The sequence below is a fragment of the Thamnophis sirtalis genome, unplaced genomic scaffold (genome assembly GCF_051295495.1).
Source record: "Thamnophis sirtalis isolate CommonGarterSnake01/CBP01778 unplaced genomic scaffold, rThaSir2_p1.2 scaffold_10, whole genome shotgun sequence".
Classification (NCBI taxonomy): Eukaryota; Metazoa; Chordata; class Lepidosauria; order Squamata; family Natricidae; genus Thamnophis; species Thamnophis sirtalis.
In genome coordinates, this window is record NW_028261390.1 from 40,237,584 (window position 1) to 40,259,934 (window position 22,351).

Here is a 22,351-nt window from a genome sequence, read left to right on the forward strand (position 1 = left end):
TGCGTTCTGGACTAGTTGTAGTCTCCGAACACTTTTCAGGGGCAGCCCCATGTAGAGCGCATTACAGTAGTCGAGTCTTGAGGTGACGAGGGCATGAGTGACCGCTTGAAGTGCCTCCTGATCCAAATAGGGCCGCAACTGATGCACCAGGCGAACCTGGGCAAAGGCCCCCCTGGTCAGGGCCAACAGGTGATGTTCTAATGTCAGCTGTGGATCCAGGAGGAGCCCCAAGTTGCAGACCCTCTCTGAGGGGTGTAAATTTTCACCCCCAGGATTAGGGATGGACTATCTGGACTGTCCTTCGGTGGCAATATCCACAGCCACTCAGTCTTGTCAGGATTGAGTGCATGTTTGTTCACTCCCATCCAGATCCTGACAGCTTCCAGGCACTGGCACATCACGTCCACTGCTATGCTGAGCTGGCACGGGGAGGAGAGATACAGTTGTGTATCATCCGCATATTGATGGTATTTAATCCCGTGCCGACGAATGATCTTACCCAGTGGCTTCATGTAGATGTTAAATAGGAGGGGGGACAAGACCGAGCCCTGCGGCACACCATATTTAAGGGGCCTAGGGGTCGACCTTTGCCCTCCAACCAACACCGACTGCGACCTGTCGGAGAGGTAAGAGGAGAACCCCTGTAAAACGGTGCATCCCACTCACATCTCTTCCAGCCGTCGCAAAGGATACTGTGGTCGATGGTATCGAAGGCCGCTGAGAGGTCAAGGAGCACCAGGATAGAGGAATGTCCTCCATCACTGGCCCACCAGAGATCATCGGTCAGTGCAACCAAAACGGTTTCGGTGCTGTATCCAGGCCTGAAACCAGACTGAAAGGAATCTAGATAATCTGCTTCATCCAAGGTCCGTCGGAGTTGAAGGGCCACCACCTTCTCAACAACCTTCCCCAAAAAAGGTAGGTTGGAGACCGGACGATAGTTTTTAAGAATTGCTGGGTCCAGAGAAGGCCTCTTGAGGAGGGGTCTCACCACCGCTTCCTTCAAAGGTTGTGGGAATGATCCCTCCTGCAGAGACGCGTTCGTAATCATCTGGAGCCAGCCTCGTATTACTTCCCTGCTGGTTGAGACCAGCCAGGAGGGACACGGGTCCAGTAAACAGGTGGAGGCACTCATCGCTCCCATGGCCTTGTCCACTTCCTCAGGGGTGACAAGTTGGAACTCATTCCAAGAAATCTGATCAAGACTCTCCCTCAGCATCTCCGCTGGTACTGTCCAAGTGGAGTCAAGGTCCGTCCGAATCTGAGTGATTTTGTCCGACAGAAACTGAGCGAACTCCTCAGACCTCCCCTGTAAGGGTTCCCCCGCGTCCTCACCCTTCAGGAGGGAGTGGGTTATCCTAAACAGGGCGGCCGGGCGAGATTCTGCGGATGCAATAAGAGCAGAAAAATATGCACATTTTGCCACCCGTATCTCCACTAAATAAGTCCTAATAAAGACTCTTAATAGTGTTTGGTCAGATTCGGAGTTGTTAGCCCTCCAGCGTTGCTCTAGGCGTCTCTTTTGGCGCTTCATCTCCCGGAGTTCCTCGGTAAACCAAGGTGCCCTCCTGGATCCACTGCCGCGGAGAGGTCGCAAAGGCGCAATCTGATCCAGCGCCTCAGTTGCCGCAGTATTCCAGGTAGCAACCAAGGACTCTGTCGGATTGTGGGCAAGGGAGTCAGGTATCTCTCCAAGCTCCTTCTGAAATCCCATCGGGTCCATCAGGCGCCTGGGGCAGAACCATTTAATTGGTTCCACCTCCCTGTGATGGGGGAGTAGCTTCCTAAAGTCAAGCCTCAGCAAGGAGTGATCTGACCATAACAAGGGCGAGATCTCTACTCCCCTTAGTTCAAGATCACGTCTCAAATGCCCCGAGAGAAATACGAGGTCAAGCGTGTGTCCCGCTCTATGAGTCGGACCCTGAATTACCTTGGTCAAGTCCATGGTTGTCATGGAAGCCATGAATTCCTGAGCTCCATCAGAATGTTCGCCTAAAGATGGCAGGTTGAAGTCCCCCAGTACAATTAGTCTGGGGAACTCAACCGCCAACCCGGCTACAGTCTCTACAAATGCAGGCAGGGCTGTTGTGACGCAGCTGGGAGGTAGGTACGTCAAAAAGAAGCCCACTTGAACCCCTAGATCCAACCTCAAGAGAAGAGACTCACACCCCACAATCTCTGGAGCAGGGAACCTGCAAGGAACTAATGACCTTCGGATAATAACTGCCACTCCCCCACCCCTTCACTGGTGTCGTGGTTGGTGGAGCACCTGGAACCCTTCTGGGCACATTTCTGAGAGGGGGACTCCTCCCTTGTGGCCTAGCCAGGTTTCAGTAATACATGCCAGGTCTGCCCCCTTGTCTAATATTAAGTCCCGGACGAGGGGAGCTTTTTGAATCACAGACCTGGCATTTAGCAACAGCAACCTGAGACCAGGGCACTGACTTCCCTTGTCACCAGGTCCTTGAGTTGAGCTTGCAGGGCCGGAACAAGGGATAGCTGTGATGTAGCGAGCCCTCCTTCCCCAGTAATGGCTAGCGCTGCAGCTCCCGCCATACCTGCCCCTCCCGGTCATAACCGAGATGCTCCGACCCGCCCCATCCCTGTAGACCCTTCCCCTTCTCTCATGGCCCCCATTCTTCCCGGCAGGCTGCACATATCATTCATTTTAGGACGGGAGGTGGGTCTGGGCCCCCATCCACTTCTGCATATGCACTCAGTGGTGGGGGCTCCAGGCCGCGCTCTCAGTCCTCCCATGTATACCAAACAAGCACACTCCTCATATATACCCCACTGTAATCATTAAAAATGCAATAATACAATAGTACAATAATATAAAAATAGTTAATTTAAACGATGGGGCGGAGCAGAGCTAGTAGACGGCTCCACGTTCCGAAAGGGCTGCCTCCTGTAGGAGTAGGGGCCCTTCCTGTCAGACCTCTTAGTGACCAATGGCATCACCTTTTTCTTGTCCTTGTTCTCCACTAGGACCGGGTCTAGGACCTCCCCCGAAAAGCTTGTCCCCCTTAAAGGAGGCAGAGACCAGCTTCCACTTGGAGCGCATGTCCACATTCCAGTGCCGAAGCCACAAGAGGCGCCTGGTAACAACATTGGATGCCAGAGCCCGGGAGGCAAACTTGGCTGCGCTCAGGGTGGCATTGGCAGTATACTCCGTAGCCGCCATGATCTTATTAATATCCTGCCTTAACTTAGTATCCCTGGCCGGAATCCTAGTTAACAATTGCCTCAGCCAGAGGAGGGCAGCTCTGGAGAGAAAGGAAGCTGAAACTGAAGTTTTAATTGCCCAAGCGGCTGCCTGGTGCGTTTTATGACAGGCAGTCTCAGATTTCTTATCCTCCGCCTTAAGGCCTTCAATAAATCAGGCGGGAGGATGGAGGTCAAGGTAAGGGCCGCCACAGAAGGATCAATAGGAGGGAGCTTAAGCAAGTCCTCCAGACTGGCATCAACTGTATATAACTTCTTATCATTGCTACTGGGGGTAGCCATGGTGGCAGGCTGCGCCCATTGCTTCTGAACCATATTAAGAAATAGCTTGGGGATAGGTACTATCTCCTGGGCCAAGACAGGATCCTCAAAGAGGTCCCTGGAAAGATCATCTTTCTGGGGGCTTGGACCCCATATGGGGGCTTGGACCCCATATGGTTGCTATTTAAGCCTTATCAAAAATGGTTTTGAAATTGGCCAGTTTAAACAGGCCAGAAAGAGAAGGCTTCTCGAAGGTACCACCTTCGTCCCCAGAGAACTCCGCCTCCTGCCTGGGTAAGATATCCCCTCCTCCTCCCATTCTGAATCCTCAGATGCCATGGAAGAATGTGGAGACTGAGGCTCTTGGGAGACCAAAGCTGCCCTGGGAGCCACTGGGGGCTGCAGATGTCGGGTCTTGCAAGTGCGCTTGCCCCTCGGCTGCATGCCTGCCTCGATACCTTGAGAAATGGCTCTATTAATGACCTCCTGCATTTCCGCTGAGAGATCGGGTCCCCGATCTTCAACAGGACGCACCCTGGGATCTGGCCTGGGGTGCGGATCCTGCGGTGCCAAGGGTCCTAAGACTGACCCTTCCTTCAGGTCCGAAGGACATGCAAACAGGTTGGCCTGATCCACCATAGACACACCAGGGGAAACTCCCATGGCCAAGGAAGCCGTGGGGGAAAATTCCTGGCCTTCCTCATCATTGTCAGAAATAGGATGGGTTTGAGCAGGAGGGACTCCCAAAGAGGGCTCCTCAGGAGACACTTGTTGAAAGGCTTGGGTCTGCTGTTGGGCCTTGGAGAAGTGTTTTTCAAGGGCCTTCTGGCAGCGCAAGGCATCCTTATCAGGCCCCGTTCCCTGCTTAGGCCCAGGCCTGGCATAGGGTTTGGAACCCCTAATAGCCTCCTTGGCAGCCACGCCTGCCTGCCTATGAAAGGCCTTGGAGGAGACCCCTGACTGGACAGGCTCCTCTGAAATGTGATTTGCCATGACACTAACTCAATCCAATAGATAAGAGGCACCCCCACTCACTACCTCACAAAGGCCCTCCATCGACCAGAGTGCTCACTGGAGAGACACAGAAAGGCGAAGGACCAAAGATAATGTGAGAACGAAGTGCGAGCAATTTGAGCTGCAGGAATAACAATTTGTGCCCCAGGGGGTCTCAAATCTCCACCACTGCAAGTGAAAGGCTCCAGAGGAAAATTGCCAGCCAGGCCGGACAACAATAACTCCGCACAGTTCCTGCGATGAGTCAGGCTTCAGGCAGCTGCAGCTTGTGTGAGGAGATCGAAAGCAAAACCAGCAGATCAGGAAAAATGGCGAGCAGATTCCTTTACCGCCACGCCTGCGCTTTAACTAGCCGGCTGAGTAATGAGCGCCCGGAGAAACCGTGCCGAATGCCAGCTTTAAAAGCACGGATGCAGCTGGGTGGCTGCGGCAGCGCTGGCGTCGGTACTCCAACCCATGCGCCCCCCCAACAGCTGCCTGTGTTCCCCCCCCCCCATGGTGCCTAAGGTATCCAGGACACCGGGAGGACTGGAAGGGAGAGAATGGCCAATTCAATCAATTAAAGAAACCTTTGTTCTTTTGCTCTCCAAGCCTGCTCCAATACAATCAAATTCAGACTACTTACAGATAAAGAGAGTCCAAGCAAGTAATAGAAATGAAGAGAAACTCTAAGGGCATCCACTGGGCTAGCTGAATTGGAAAAAAAAACACCTGAAGATAATCAGCACCAGAGGCGTGGCTTAAAGTTTCAATTCAGTTCTGGGCAGTTTGGCTGTATTTAACCCTTGCTTGGACTCTCCTGAGCAGCGCCCTGGAAATGCTACAATCAATTGTTAAGTACACATTTCTTCAAAGCCTGCTGCAGCAGACACCAAGAATCCAGTACTAAATGAAACATTAACAGAATTTTTAATGGCACAAACTTTTGTGAACAAGAAACAATACTAATGTTCCAAACAAGGTAAAGTAGGACTGTGAAGTTTCTCCTGCAATACAGGGGTTCTCAACCTCCAAGCCACAGAGTTTTGTAGGTGGCCTCTTGCACAGCTGGAGGTAAACAGCAGGCAAGTGAGTAAAACCGAAGCCACCACCACCACCCGTCTGTAGAAAAATTGTCTTCCACGAAACCAGACCCTGGTGCCAAAAATGTAGGGACTGCTTCTCTAATAAAACAGTATATTAGTCAATGCCATTCTGTTGATATTAATTTAGTAGGACCACTCTATAGCAAACATAATCTAGTGCAGGGAAAGAACTAGAATATGGAATATGGAAGGATGGAAGTGGCAATTGCTATGTTTGTTACTGCAGCAAAGATTGGAAATTGCTTCTTTAAATATATTTTCTTGTTTTTTTATTTTTACTTTTCCCTTTCTTATGTAATCTCTTCCATTTTCTATTTCTCCTTCTATGATTTGGTAATTTTTAACATCTTTCTAAAATATTCTTTTAGAAGAATTTATTAGCTTTAAACATTTTCTACAATTTTACATGTTCTAGTAAGATATACTAGATATGCTATTAGGGTGGTGATAGTAAGTATAGTAGACACTAAGAGGAACCTGAATTATTGAATTAACATTAATTAAGCAAAGGTCCAAGCAGTCACCCAATGGGCGGCTCCCCGCACACGCAAACAGTTGCAAAATTTCTTAGGTTTTGCTAATTTCTATCATCAATTTATTCCCTCCTTTGCCAAAATTGCCCTGCCCATTACGAACCTCCTAAAATCAAAGGGGGAGGCAAGACCTAGACTGGGTAAACCCTTAAACTGGACTATGGAATGTCAAGCGGCGTTCGAAAAGTTAAAACGGCTTTTTGCAGCTGAACCAGTTTTGAACACCCAGACATGGATTCACCTTTTGTGTCCAAGTGGATGCTAGTGATGTTGAAGTTGGGGCGGTGCTACTTCTGGCGAATGCTAATGGGAAGTTGCAACCCTGCGCTTATACCTCTCGAAAACTAACAGAGACTGAGAGATGATGGGCTATTTGGGAAAAGGAGGCTTTTGCGGTCAGGTGGGCCTTGGTGACCTGGCGTCATTTTTTGGAGGGGGCTAAACACCCTTTTGAGGTGTGGACTGATCACAAAAATTTAGAGGCATTAAAGACCCCCCCGGAAGTTGTCCCCCAAACAAATGAGATGGGCACAACACTTCAATAGATTCAATTTCACTTTGAAGTATATCCCAGGAGGGAAGAATTTTATGGCTGATGCTTTGTCCAGACTTCCTCAATATAACAGTTCAAAGCTTAGTGTCGTCCAACCAGTCATGCCAACGAGAAGCCTCGCCGCTCCAGTCGTCACCAGAAGCCAGACCAGTTCCAGTTTGGAAGTCACACAAGATCTCGTTACAAAACTCAAGGAGGCCCTTAAAGTTGATGAATGGTTTTACCAACATGCAGATGAGTGCACCATGAAAGATGGCCTGGCTTGGATTGGAATTAAATTGTATGTTCCCGCAACTATTAGGGGTCTGGTTCTTCAACGTGCTCACGACTCACGCTTGGCTGGACATTTTGGGTTTGTTAAAACCCTGCATCTCATTAAAAGACAATTTTGGTGACCCTCATTGAAAAAGGACACTGAATCTTACGTAGCTAGCTGCCCCACATGTGCTATAGCAAAGCGGCCGCCAGGGAAACCCCAAGGACTGCTCCAAGCAGTGGCCCATCCTGAGGCACCGTGGAAGGAGATATCTATTGATTTCATTGTTGAATTGCCGGAAAGTCAAGGAAATACGGTAATTTGGGTCGTTACCAACTTGTTCTCCAAGCAGGTTCATTTTATTCCTTGTTCCAAGATCCCGTCCGCTAAATTCTTAGCTAAGTTGTTCACTACACATGTATATCGTCTACATGGAGTACCAGACTGCATCATCTCAGATAGGGGGGCCCAATTTACCTCTTTGTTTTGGAAGTTTTTGAAGTTGATAGGCTCCGCCCAGGGCTTAAGCTCTGCCCACCATCCTCAGACTAATGGGGCCTGTGAAAGGACTAATTCGGTGCTGAAACAGTACCTCCGATGTTTCATCAATTACCAGCAAGATAATTGGGTGGAATTATTGCCTCATGCTGAGGTTGCGTATAATAACTCAGTGCACAGTAGCACAGGATTTACGCCCTTCAAAATAGTGTATGGACATGATTTTGTGCCTATCCCCGAGTACCTCGAGAAAAACCACAAGTGGTGTCCCTTTCCAAGTGGAGTGACCAACTCCGGGAGGTGTGGCCTTTGGCATACCGGGTGCTAGATGCGGCGCATCGAGCACAAGAGACAAGCGGATAAAAAGAGAACAAAACCAAAGGATTATAAAGTTGGTGATCGTGTACATTTATCCACCAAGTTTCTCCAGACCTCTCAAAAGTCGAAGAAATTGGGTCCCAAGTATGTTGGCCCGTTCCCGATTGTCAAAGTCATTAACCCTGTGTCCGTACATCTGGAACTGCCTAAATATCTCAACCGTGTATACCCAGTATTTCATGTCAATCTTTTGAAGCCAGAACGCACTTTTCCATTGCGTGGCCCTTTGGCGGCTCCACCTGCCCCACTTCTGATTGAGGGCGAGCAGCATTTTGAGGTTAAAGAAATTTTGGACTCTAGGAAACATAGAAACCGCGTTCAGTATCTTGTTTCATGGAAACACTTTCCTCCCTCTCAAGCTGAATGGGTCGATAAGTCCCATGTGCAAGCCCCTCGACTCCTCCGTAAATTCTACTCTGCCTACCCAGACAAGCCTTGACCTCGATTTTCTCCTTTTTCCCTTCCTTTTCTCTTTTATGTAATATTGTTCGTCTGTCTGTGTTCTTTCGTTTCTGCAGGGATGATGTCCTTTTTCTGGAGGAGGGCCGGATGTCAGCCTCTGTTTTGCTGCTTGCTTTTCGGCTGCCATTGAAATGGGGAGGGAGGGCATGGTATTTGGGTGAGGGAAATAATCTGTACAGGAGGATTGTTAATTGGGAGTTGTTCTGCGCATGTGGCAAGGAGGGGAGTTTCCCGCCAAGACCAACTGTCCGGCATGCCAACCTGATGATGATTTTTAAAGATGTCTCCCACCTGACAGCTGTGGAGATATTGAATTGGACTATGGACTGGGGTTACCAGGGGGAGGGGAATGGGTCATGTATTGATATCTAATGCTTTCGCGTGCTTTTGCTCAGATCCAGCTTTGCTTAGCTTCTATTTACTTATAATCAGTAAAAGTACTCTTAATTCTGCAAAATGGAGTTGAGTGGTTTCTTTCTTGATTACTAAGTGAAGCAGCAACTGACAACCAGTTCTGTCACCATAAAGTGGTCTCACTGTTGCCTGATTGGTGTAGAGCAGTGGTAGTCAACCTGGTCCCTAATGCCCACTAGTGGGCATTCCAGCTTTCATAGTGGGCAGTAGGGATTTGCTGTAACTCTGCTTTATAAATTTTATAAAGTAAAGTTACTTCCCTATTTTATAATTCCCCATTACTGTGGAACCGATGGGCAGTTAGAAAATGTTACTACTAACAGAAATACAAAAGTGGGTGGTACGTACACCAGAGGTACTACCCCTGGTGTAGAGTGACCTAATGAATCTGATCAGGTGGGCTGGGACAATTTGTGCAAAGCTGCCCATAGCTTATTGTGTTCTAAATAATGAAAAGCTTTTATGTAATTAGTAACTCTCTTATACCAATTTTAAATAACTCTAATTCATCAACGTAGCATAGCTCCTGAGATTAGTATAACTATTAATGTGCTTGGGATAATGCAGATGAAATGTCATTAATTTATAACAATTTCTTTTTTATTTATAATAAAAGATTATGGTATATGAAAAATCAAAGTCAGTTTTAGATATACTCATCAACAGTAGCTCAGGAAGCATTTTAAAGAAAATAAGGGAATTCATAGAAAATAGAATTGCCACGAGACAGGAAAGTTCAAATTAACTTAAGCAGGATATTCAGAAAACAATTCCCACAATTCCTATCAAACTAGGGGGTGGGGGGATTTTGAAGCTCCTGTCAACATTGTTCTTGAAAACAGTATGCTAGATTAAATTCTAATATAATAGTATATGTTTTATGTTCTTAAGAAATCTATTAGTTTCCGCTGCGCCACCCCCATGCCATCACTCTACTGAATACTTAATCCCCACAGCACTGGTTTTTTTCTCATCTTACCTATTTCCTCGTTGTTTTCTTATTATTTATCAATTTTTAAAAGTTTTTTATTTTTTATTCTCTTACAATGGTATACATTCACATAATTGTTATTCTTCTTTACACGTGTCATTTTATACATTTGTTATTCCATTTAATAGGTTATAATATACAGTTTCGGTTGCTTTATTTATCATCCCTTCAGCCTGTTGTAACACCACCTTATTTTCCCTTTTTTTTCTCCCTCTCTCCCTTCTCTACTTCCTTCCTTCCTCTTCTCTTTCCCCTTCCTTCTTCCCTTACCTCTCCCCTTCTCCTACTCTTTCCCTTCCCCTTCCTACACTCTCTCCTTCTCTTTTTCCCTTCCACCCTCCTCTCCTTATCTCTTTCTTCCTTTCCTCCTCATCTCATTCTCTCCTCCTCTCTCCCTTTCTTTTTCTGTTGTTATAGATGTCTCTTGCAAATCTCAGTTTATGTTTTCTTGGGTTGGCATTTCCGCAAACTCAAATATAATTTAGTATCATTTCTTATTCCCTTACCTTCGCTAATCTATGCTATGTTTTTTCCCCTTTATATCTCACTCTTGAATATATACTTATATATTTAGTACTTTCATTTCTGTTTTTCCCCCCTTTCCCCTCTTTCTCATTTAATAGTGTATCATCTGGTTTCTGTATCTTCTCCTTACTTTCTTTTCTAGTTTCCTTCCTTTAGCCAATCATAAAATCTTTCCCATGTCTTGAAGTACACCGATTCCTCTTTATCCTTTATTTTCAATGTCAACCTGTTCATCTCTGCACAATCTATTTTATTTTATTATCTCTTCATTTGTTGGTAACTTATTTAGCTTCCAATTATGGGCAAATACAATTCTCGCTGCTGTAGTTACATGTATAATCAAATAGGTATCCGCTTTCTTATGTTTCTCTGGGAGAATACCCAATAAAAATGTCTCTGGTCTAAATTCTATTTCTTGTTGTAACATTTTCTCTAGCCATGCTCTTATTTTAGTCCAATATTTCCTTGCTTCTGCACATGTTCACCACATATGATAATATGAACCTGTTGCTTGTTGACATTTCCAACATTTTGCTGACTTGTCTTAAAACATCTTTGCTCATTTTTCCGGTGACATGTGCCATCTATAAAACATTTTGTATAAGTTTTCTTTGTAAGTTGTTGGCATGGTTAATTTATAGTTCCTTTCCCATAATTGTTGCCACTTTTCTAACTCCATCCTGTAGCCAAAGTTCTTTGCCCAACTTAACATTGTATCTTTAACCACTTCTTCTTCTAGCCTAATTCTTAATAGATAGCTATATAGTTTCTTCATTATTCTTTCTTCTATTCCCATAAGTATCTTATCCAACTTTGAACTTCCCAAGTTAAAACCATACTCCCTTTTATCTTTTTCATATCTTGATTGTATTGTTGCTTGTAACATATGATTAATGATTGCAGCTATGTTTTATGACCATGATTTATTATTTTCTGTTTATATGTACACTGTGATCTTATGCACCAGAAACAAATTGTGTTTGATGACACTTGGCCAATAAAGAATTCTATTGTATTATTCACTTACACAAACATCCTTCCACTATGTCACAGATTAAGAATAAACTTATTTTATTCTGTTAGAGTCATAATGGAAAGAATTGGATAAATTATACAAAGAGAGAATCATAACTGGAGTATAGAAATCAGTAACAACTCATTAATTGTTCACATTGACGCTCACTGGAATGTATAATTCATTTTATAGTTTTACACCTGCTTTAAATTGCTTTATATCTTAACATGATAATATTTTCACAGCAGCCCAAATATAATGATTAAAATGATATTTATAAAGATACTTTCAGCCTTAATAAAATCATGGGTTAATTTTTTAAGTGTACATTAATTAAAGCTATGTTTTCACTAAAGGAAATTATTTTAAGAGTCTTTAGGCTACATGGCATTTACATACCTCATTTACTTCCTTTTTCTATCAGGAACATACAGTATCAAAATAGCTCAACAGGGGGTAAAATCTACTTAGCTATGCAAGGGAAAGCAGAGAAAATAGAGTTAGTTATCTTGGAAAAGATATTACTTTAAAAACCAATATGTATGATCAAAGACTAAGATAACCACATTTTAAAACGTTATGGAAAATGTATTTTTATTTATTAGATTTTAATTCTGCCTGACTCCAAAATGTCTCTCAACAGCTTACAAATTTTCTGGGGGTAGGTTGTGTTCGTTATCTTACTCCAAATGTCATTTTTTTTAAAAATAGAATATTGATTAAGAATTCCATTTTTTTCCAACAGTGCAAATCAAAAGAAAACAATTAACCTCATTTATAAATGTAGTTCTATGTAGTTCAAATATTAACCAATGTGGAAATATTCTCTGTGCAGAACTTTATTTACTTTCATTATCCAAAGTTATTCAATCAACACCAAAGCATCAGCTATCTCTCTGCTTGTCTTTGATTCCAGAAAAATTATGAATATACTTTGAATCTTCTATGAGTTGTATTAAGATTTGTTTAATTGTTAGATTCTGTAGGAAACCAGAATTGTGATAGATAAGGCAACATATATATTTCATAAATAAAACAATAAATAGAAGATGCAGCTGATTTAACGGGGAGACTCATTTGTACAAACTTTTAAAATATTCAGCTTTTCTTACTTTTTTTCAACTCATTTGCAATGTTGGCTACAGTAAGTGCACTATGGCAACCATATAATACCAGTGTTTCATGCCATGATGATCTACCAGATATGTGCATGAGATGAATTTTAGATCTGAAGGCATTGTGAATAGTTCTAACAAGTGATCGTGTTCTCAATAGACTGAATGATTCCTGGTGTTCTAAAGTTGAACTTCAGTGAAATTCCATACCTGATCTATTTTTCCTCAGAGAGCTGCAAAAAGTGCCATTATGGCAGCAACCAGGCAAAAAAAAGCATTGTCATTTACTTATTCAGCACTGTAAAGAGGTATCAATAACTGGATTTTAATGAGCTACAGCATTATTCTTAAAGTAAACTTAGCAATCGCTCACTCTATCTTGTGTTCTTGTGAGAGATGCTGAAAGTTAAATCAGTAGTACAATCTGAAAGCTGGTTCACAGAATAATAAAGTGTCCAACAGTTGTTTTCAAAGAACTTATATATAAATTTATACAGACATTTCTCTTTGTAATCTCAAAGTATTTACTGAAATAGTTGTGAGGTTAAGCTAACCTTTTCCCAATAACTCTTACTAATCCAAATCTCATTCCTTATTGACTATTAGTTTCCCACAGCTGAACCTCACTACAGTATTGTCAGTCTCTTTTTCTATAAGTGATATGACAATGTTTTTGGAACCGCATTGATTATTTTCATCCTGTGATATATAATTCTGTAACTTTGGAATAATATTTATCTTTTCACTATGACAATATTCAGTAGAAATAATGATGAAGAAAAAGACTAATAAATTCATATTTTTATATTTATATGAAAACCTCTGGAGAAAAATAATTTCACCATATTCAGAAAATGAGCTCCCATTCCACACAAACCCCTTCTTTTTTGTACACCAATATTTCAGTCTATCTTTCTACAGTTGACATGAATGCTCCCTCTGCTACTATCAGGCTACTATCACAATCTGTCCCAAACATATTTATGAAATTATAGCCAACTCACTTTCACAAACTTTAGACACCTAATATAGTATAACAACTTCACAATAAATTGAAATCAACAATGTTAAGAAAAACTAAAATTAAATTAAAATTTAAATCACAAATCAATGTTAAAAATGAAAAATGGTCCAGCATAGTAAAGACATTAAACCTCAAATGCTCTACAGAAAAACCAGATTTCTAACATTTGCTAAAATGTTAAAAGTGTAGGATTAATCTAAATTGTGAGTTACAAGATTTTTTTATAAATCAGAATTTACAATCATAAATAAAAAAGAACCCAAACCTCATACTTATTTCCTTAGATATTCCCCCCCTTCATTAAACTATACCAGGATTATAAAACACTTCCCCCCCCCCATTTTACTCTCAATCTCAGCAACGAAGTGGATCAAATCATCTCCACATCAACCCACACCAAATCCTATGTCCAAAACTATGAAATCTAAAACTAAACTAGATACCATACTATAATCCTCAACTTATGATTTTTCATTTAATGACTGTTCGAAGTTACAACAGCACTGAAAAAAGAAATTTATGACTATTTTTCACACTTCGGGCTGCTACCCCTTGATCACGTGATCAAAATTCAGACTTTGGCAACTGACTCATATTTATGATGGTTGCAGTGTGCTGGGCTCATGTGATCACCCTTTGCAAACTTCTGACAAGCAAAGTCAATGGAGAAGTCAATGGGGGTTCACTTAACAACTGTGTTACTAACTTAACAACTACGTTTAAGAACTATTGCAAGAAAGGTTGTATAATGGGGAAAACTCATTTAACAAATATCTCACTTAGCAACAGAAATTTTGGGCTCATAAATTGAGGACTACCTGTATTTTATAATATAATCCTTGAATAATCAAAGGTCTTTTGTATATTAAAAAATCTTAAGTAAACATTAAAAAAATTGAAGTGGAATAAGCCTTTTTCTTCATCAGCAACTGAATCAACTACTTCAAATTTATGGAAGCCTAATTTACTCTCAAATAAAAAGAATCCAGTTCTTTCTGACGTATATTATAATTATAATTCAATACAATCTTTCTCAAACAATATGCATTCTATTTCAAAAGAGGCAGAAGAACCAATTCTATCCAAAATAATTCCACTTAATTAAATAGAGTTTTCTGCAAAGTAAAGCAAGTGTCCATCGTAAATTAACTCTAAAAATATACTACAATCTTAAACATACCTGCCATAAAAAATTTCCAATAAACATTTCGAGGAAACACTGCTACAACGATTATATTTCACATTTGAGAACACGACCAATTACTTCCTTCTAATATATGGGAAGTTGCAAGATCACAAATGGAATTATCTGTAGCCCATGATATAACTGAGACATACAAGATCCCAGATATTACTATCCTATACTTTATTATAGTCCAATATACTTTCATTTTAAACCAGAAAAACCTGTTGTTTTTAAACCATTATATTTAGCAAAATCTTCCATTATTTGTCAGAATTCATTTTTTCCTTATAGTAGTGTATTGATTTGTTAGAAAATCTTGAAATATGATGATACATGGCCACAATAAATTTAGTTTAATCTATGAAGAAAATAAATTAAAATATTGCTTTATTCTGTTACCTAAGAACAAAATACCATGGCTGAAATATATTGCTATATAGTTATGTTTCAGTTTAAACATAGCATTCAAAAACTTTTTTTAGTATGCCAATTAAGTTTAAACTGATGAGATTATTGTCTTCTGCTTTGATTATTCCTTTTGTTATGCTTTCAATAGTTGTTTCACCTGATGCTTTGAAATTCGTAAAATTTTCCAGTTCAGGCCACCTTAAAGATCTTTCTGGACAAAAACATACATGTGGCAATGTATAAGAAAATATTTTAAAAGACAAATAAATGCAATTGTCCAACTGAAACCAACCAAGAAATAGAATTATTATCGGAGTCTGGGAGTAACTTCAACTGGGTGAAATATTATCTTATATATATAGATACTATTTGTATGGATGCAGTGTTGACTCTGCCTGGCAAAACCCTGTAGTTTTCTTGGCAAGATTTCAAAAGTGGTTTGCTATTTCCTCCTTTGCAGGGCTGTGAGTGACTGGCTCAAGATCATCCAATTTGACTTTGTATGTAAGGCGAGACTAGATGCCTTAACCACTACACCAAACTAGCTCTCTTATATGGATACTAGGAATCCAAAAATGCTCAGATGTTGAACTTTCATTTCTCCATTAATTTGTGTTTCACTGAAATCAAGACACACCATTCCATACACACGGTGCATAGCTAAATTCACATTACCGATTACTTTTCTTTTTCAAAAATCACGTGAAATATTCCACTGTTATCAGATATTTTAACTTTCTGCTTTGACAGTGCTTAAAAGAAACCTGAATGTTATGAGCTGCAATTGCCATCAACCCCAGCCAAAATGGGAAATCTGGTCCAAAACCAGCCAAAGGGCACCGAGTTCAATAACGAAATTTTATTAAAGCATGATTTCAGTATGACCACTTCATTGCAAGAAAAAAAACCACATACTGTAGAACAGACAACCAGAATATGCCCAACGGAGCAGAGACCGTCAATGACTTCGAAAGAAGCACAACACGGAAGGCTTCCCTTAGGAAATAAGCCCTTATCAAGGTCTGCCTGCTCCCCCCACCTCTCCCTCACTCCACCAAACTAGGGTGGCCCGTCTTTATGTCTTTTCAAGCGCAGCCTCTCTTCCAAATGATCGCATGTATAAAATGAGCGCTGCTGGAGGAGGAGGAGGGGGAGGATGTGAGCTACCTGAGCGATCAGCAGCGCCCTGCCCAGAGGGTGGGAGTGCCCGGCGAGCGATCGGGATTCACGATCTCAAAGGGCAAAAGCACCCGAGCAGCCGCATCGCGTCCAGAGCCACTTCGCCACCGCGTCCGGAGCTCTTTCCACCTCGGCCTTAATTAGGGCTGAGGATGGCGAGAGTCGCGGCCGGACTCCGAGCAGCAGCAACGCCCCCTCCGCTCGGACGAACGGAGCCCGTGTATCTTCCTCTTCGCTTCCACCGGCAGCCACTCTCGTAAGAAAAAGGCCGGGGCCGAAGCCTAGAAAACCCAGGAGGCGGCTTTGCCGCTCCACCTGCCGCTGCGCACGAAAGGCGGTTCAGAGCAGCCCACGCAAGACGGCCCAGCTCCCCCGGCTTACCCCATGGTCTACTGTTTACATCCAACCCCTCTGCGGTTCTTTACTACGAATCCGGAACCCGCCGCCTCCTCCCCAACCGACGCCGCCTGCAAATAACGGCAAACTCCACCCGAGCCGGCCTCCCATGTCATTCTGCCAATCCCAGGAACGCTCTCGGCTTCACCGAGCAATGGTAACAGTCTACAGTCGGAAGCAGAAGGCGGGCCAAAAAAAAAACCCGACCTCTAGCCAATCGCGTCATACGTGAACCTTGAAAGCGACGCCTCCGTGGAATTTTGATGCGACGAAGATAGAAAAATAAAGCAGACTTTCCCGAGGTTCCGAACTTCCGAGTAAACGCAGAAGTTTTCTTCTTTGGCTCGCAAAATAAGTTATGCAACGTCCAGGGAGTGTGAATGAACTTTGGATCTGCGCTGAAAGAGAGAAATTAAAGAGTCCTAGTTTACTGAAATGTAAGGAAGAGAGAGTTGAGGGAAATTCAATCCCAGTCCCTGATAAATATATGTCCATTGTAACAAGGTTGCAGTACACATAAGTGTCATGTTCTCCTGTAGCTTCGGAGGGAGGGGCTACAATGGGTTTGCGACAGCCTGATTGGTCCAGAGACTGAGGAATTTTTCTTTAATATCACCTCCTTTCCCTCCTGGCTCCCAGTTTCCCTCAGTCTTTTGGTCCAATCACTTGGCTCCAATTGAGGGTCTTAGTTTTAGTACTAGTGTCTCTGTTCTTTTCCAGAAGAGTGGGAGGGAATGGTCACACGTGGGTTGTTGTCAAAGCCTGATTGGTCCAAGACTGAGAGAAAACGCTTAAATACTGGTGCCTTCCATTCCTATCCCAGTTTCCTCTCAGTCTTTTCTGGTCCAAGAACTGTTGAGAATTACTGGTAGGATTACTTTATTCAATTTGGTCTTATTTGGTTTAATTGGGCATTTAAAAGATTTCTAAATTACTAAATTCAGCAGCTGCGGCCCCAAGGGACAGTTTACTGCCCCGGGCGGTGGGGGAGGGCCCAGTGGGGCATGCTGCCTCCCCCCCGCAGGCCCAGAGTCTCAGCCCGTCCCCGGGTGCGGGGGTGCCAGATCTCCTTTCAGCTGCTGGAGAGGCTGCCTTCTCCTTTAAATAGCCAGGAGAGGCAAGAGAATCGGCTCGGACTGCTACGAGCATTCCTGGGGGAGGGGGAGCGTGCCTGGGAGCCGCGTGGCCTCCCCCGTCCTTGCCTGCCTCAGCACGGCCTTTCAATGGGCCATCGGAGCCGCAGATCGAAAATGAAAGTTCCGGCGGCCATGTTGGCTCGGTCGCCACGTGTGCGAGGACCGGGCCTCGACCCAGGTCCATTGGCTGGTGCGGTCTCTTCCTTGGCATGGCAGGCAGCAGGGAAAGCAGGCCCAGGTCCCGGTGGGGCCTACAGTGGCTTGGAATCCTCCATTCCTTCCGGCTGGACGCGTAAGTGGGGAAATGGAGGGGGGCTTGGATTTTCCCCAGGGCCAGGTGGCAGACCTGGCGGCAGGTGAGAAAGCCCTTGCAGGGGGAGGGGGAGGGTGTTCCCCCCCCCATGTCTTCCTCTGCCCTGAAGTCCTTCTCGTGGGAGGAGGTCAGGGGCTGCATTGTGCAGGAACAGTATTGTGGCTTGGAGGTTTCACATTGCAATTAACATAAGGTCTAAATAGCTTGAAATAGACCTATACTAGTCCCCCTTTATTATAAGGCTAGCTGATGAGAGCTAAATGGATTGTAATAGACTATACGAGTCTCCCTTATTTTTTATCAGCTCAAATACAAATATATATATATATATATATATATATATATATATATATATATATATATATATATATATATATATATATATATATATATATATATATATATATATATATATATATATATATATATATATATATATATATATATATACATACATACATATATGTACAAACGCACTTCACAACTGTGCTTAATTCAATGCCAGCAAGGGATGACTAGCAGATGAGAACTTAAGGGCTTGCAATGTTAGTCTTCCTTTTGCTACTGGTGCCCGGGGATTCTACCCGGGCCTACTCTGGGTTGGCTCTGCCTTCCTCCTTCAGAGGTTAGCCATTTGGGAACTGTTGTTCTGTGGGGCCCAACAGAGGGCCGTGCACATTTCTGGGGACTTGCATCAGATCTACATGTATGAGCCTTTGACCTTATCCCAGGGTCTGGGGTTGGTCCCGCCTCAGGCCTTTTTCCCCCCAAATCACTCCTAGGGGTTGGTTTTCCTGCCCTGGGGTTCCCAGGCAGGTTTCCCCTTCCTTCCAGGTAGAGTGGGGTCCCTCTCTCCCTCCCCCACTCAGGGGGTCCAGGGGGTGGTGGTGAGTCGAGGGTCTTAACCCGCGTGCAGGTAGGCTCTCCCGGGGCCTGGTTTTGCCTATGGTGGTACGGAGGATTAGATGGTTCTCCGCCCCTTCTAGACATGGAGGTCTGGGCCGCGCCCATCGTTGGGCTATGTTCCCCCCTACTTGATCCGCGGTCAATGATGAAATTGGAAATTTGCTAGGAAAATAAAGTGGACTAAAAGTTAATGAATAAATAAATAAATAAATAAGTAAATAATAATAATGATAATTAAAAAAACAAAAAACCTTTCTATTGAGGCCAGGGGTTCTTCCTGGCCTGCTTAGATCTGTAGCATTCCCTTTTGGAGATTGAGTTCCAAGATGCCAGGTGGTGAGTTTCTGTTGCAGGCTAATCCGATCTTTGTTATGTAGAGTAGACCGGCTCAGGCGTTTTAATCGCAGCTGTGGCCCTGGATGGGCCCATCTCTGGGCGTCTTGGCTCAGACTGTTTGCTCTGCCTGGGGCAGGCTCGGTGCATGGCCAGCTGGTGGGGGGGGACCTTGATGCCTCCACCCACTGATCCTGGCAGGACCACGTTCTGCCACGGCCATGGTCTGGAAAGAGATCTCGACTCCTCCCTTGGCACGGAGGCGCTGACCATTCAGTGGACGCATTCCTCCGACTTGTCTGGGGGCCTGGGCCATTGGCTCTAGAGTAACTGGGCCCTTGCCTGGGCGATTCAGTTGCAGTCCGTCACCTTCTAGTGGCTGCCCTGGTTTCATCGGGCGCGCTGAGCTTCTAAGATGTCCTCCCGTTGCCGCTGCGGGGGTCGCCCTCTGCGGACTCAACTCCCGGTAGTTTCGTCAGGCCTCAGTCTGTGACTGGGGCAGCGCCGGGAGCGCTTTCACGTCCCAGGGAGCCTCGCCGCCTGGGTCTCTTCTGACTCGGGGCAGCCCGCCCTTCCTCCCTGGGGCGACTGGGGCTCGCTCAAGTTTGCGTCCAGGATGCTGACCACTTCGGTCACGTCATCCGGGCTTCATTGCCGGCGTCACTGACTGAGGACCGGCTCGGCCCGCTGTCTCTGGATGACCATGCCTTCGAGAGGCCTGACCCCTTGGGGGGGGGCTCTTCCCGGTCCGAGGATGGAGACACGGGACAGTTCGCCCACTTGTGACAGCTGAGCCGGATCTAAATCTTCTTTGTCATGTGCCAGCATGGATTTCCGATTCTGTCAATAATCTTGCGTTTTTCTCTTCCATTTGTAGGCAGTTCTCCAGCTCATCCCTCAGGAGCGCCTACGGCTCCCTCCTCTGGTCCAGACGGTCCAGCCACAAGGGGGGGGGCAGCACCCCTTCCACTCGGGGGGGGGGGCTTGACCTCGGGTCGTCCCATTGGAGGCCATCAGCCGCTAGGCGTGTTCTCAGAGCGGCCGGCATTGGACGCTTGGGCACGGGCCTCTGCTTGCCTCGCTCCCGCATTGGTTCTCTCCACCCCGCCGGCTCTTTGGGGGATCCCTCCGTCCGGGAGCCGGGGGGGGGGCTGCTACCCGGTGGTTCAGGCCATTGCCCTTCTCTTTGGCCTTCAGGGAGTGCAGATGACTCCTCCGGATGACCAGGGCCTGGAGCGCCTCTCGCATCTGTCTGCGGTTCGGCCGGGTGGCCGGAAGGCTTAGCGGGCCCTCTCGTTTCTGCACCGCTCTAGTGCACAGGCGGGGAGAGCGTTCTCCCCCCTTTCGGTCCTTCGGGGTTTCAGACAGGAGGCCCCTGGCCTGGTGGCTCTTCGGGGGGCTTATCTTCGTTCCTCGGCTCTGGCCGGTCATCGCGGGTCCCTGGGGTTCCCCCCCGGGGCTTTTCCCTTGGTCTGGTCTCCGTTCTCCAGATTTCACTAAGGCCTGGCGGCCCGGGCGGCTTGTCCGCGCCCCATCCTGGGGGCTCTGATTCCTTGGCGGGCTTGCCTATTCAGGTCTTCGGTTATTTAGCGCCTGTTCTAGGAGCTCGGAACCCCGTCCTGTTCCTCGGCTGGCTTCTCCGGCGTCCACCTCTTCCCTTTCCGCTTGCCCGGTGTCGGTCATAGGCTCCATGTCAGGGGAGGGGGTGAGTCTGTCCAGGAGCTCCACCTCGGCCTATGCCCGCTGGCGTAGGGCCTTAGGGATGTTGTTCGGTTTCAACCTCCCTCTATCAGATCGGGCGAGATGTTTCTTGAGCAGGGATAGTCCCGCCCGCCGGACCCTTGGACTCTCCTGGGGAGCCTCGTCCTGGTTAGGGGGCTCCCGGTTCGCTCTCGGCAGGTGGTCGCTTTCGGGGCTTACCCTTCGTCACTGGAATGGCACTAGTGCTGTCCCGCTGGGCTCTGCGCTTCCCTTGGGCCCCGTAGCTGGGCGTCGCGTGACCTCCCGTTGGCACGGGGACCGCTCAGGCCCTCATCTGTCCGGGGGGGGGGTCTTCTCCAGCCCTCGACCGGAATGCTCGGGACTGGACGTCTGGGCGGTGGGGCCTCTGTTGCCCCCAGAGTCGAGAATCTCCCCGGGCTCTCCTGTCTCCGGGCGGCTCGGCAGCATCGGGCGGCCCTGACCAGGGGAGCAGGCCTACTCCCTCAGTCGTCGGTTCTTCTTTTTTGGCGGATCTGTCGACAGTTCGACACTCCCTTGCTCGCCGCGTGTTCTATTCCTCCCTGGGGTTTCACCCATTTCCTATCCTGATCTGTGGAGGGCGCAAGCGCCCTCGAGAGGAGGTGACCTGCGGTCTCGGTATGGGGCCTCCCGTCCCCCTGGTTCCAGGTCTCCCCGGGGGGGGGTGGCATGGGGACCCTGATCGTGGGGGTGGGCCATTAGGACCTAGGGGCCTTGGTTCGCGGACCTCGTCCAGCTGTCGGTGGCCCTCCGCGGAGGCGCCCACGGGAAGGGTTGGCCTGGCAGCGGGGGGTGGTGGTCCTGCTTCGCCTGGTCCCTGGGGTTGCATCCGGCCCATGACTCTTGTCCGGCAACTGTTGGGGGCTGGTCTAGCCAACGGGGTCACTCTCGACTAGGGATGCCTGGGGGCCTTACGGACCGCGGCTGCGGTTCCACCTGGGTATCGTCCGGCGGTGTTATCCGCCTGGCCTCCCCTGGCTTCGCCTGGCAGGGCACCTTTCTCTCAAACGTCAGGAGTTCCTGCAGGAGGGGCCTGACTTCGGAAACCCACAAGATTGTGCCGCCTGGTGGCGGAATTGTTTCAGCCCTGGAGGGGGTGGGGGTTCTCCCTCTCTCAGGTCCCCCTGATCGAGCTTCTCGGTAGGGGGCGGCTTCTGGGTTTCCCTCGGTCCGCGGGTTCCCCGTGTGTTCTTCCCCCTTGTGCTCAGGGGGGGCTTCTTCGAATCTCTTCGGTATGCTCGTCGGCTGGCTCCCTTGTGGCGGTTGTCTCCGCCCGGGTACGTGGAGTTGGGCACCCTGCTCTGAGGTCGTTCCCGTCGCCTCTTAAGGGGCGGGGCGAGGCTTCGCCTTGCTCGTGCCCTTCCCGTAGGTGGCCACTTCCTTCGCTAAGCTCTGGCATTGGTTG

At 46.3% G+C, this 22,351-nt stretch overlaps 1 protein-coding gene across 11 annotated transcripts in view; it reads right to left on the reverse strand.

Annotated features, from left to right (window-relative positions):
* The window catches only part of BLTP1 (bridge-like lipid transfer protein family member 1), a 199,643-nt gene extending 183,012 nt beyond the window's left edge, over positions 1–16,631 (reverse strand). For 9 of the 11 annotated variants that reach the window (XM_087724418.1, XM_087724419.1, XM_087724425.1 and 6 more), the window contains exon 1: positions 16,504–16,631. The gene's annotated coding sequence lies outside the window, so the exon portion shown is untranslated. Of the gene's footprint in view, positions 1–11,609; positions 11,628–16,110; positions 16,457–16,503 lie in introns of those variants that run through there. The other 2 variants (XM_087724415.1, XM_087724416.1) reach the window with 2 other exon arrangements.
* Positions 16,632–22,351: the final 5,720 nt, after the last annotated feature.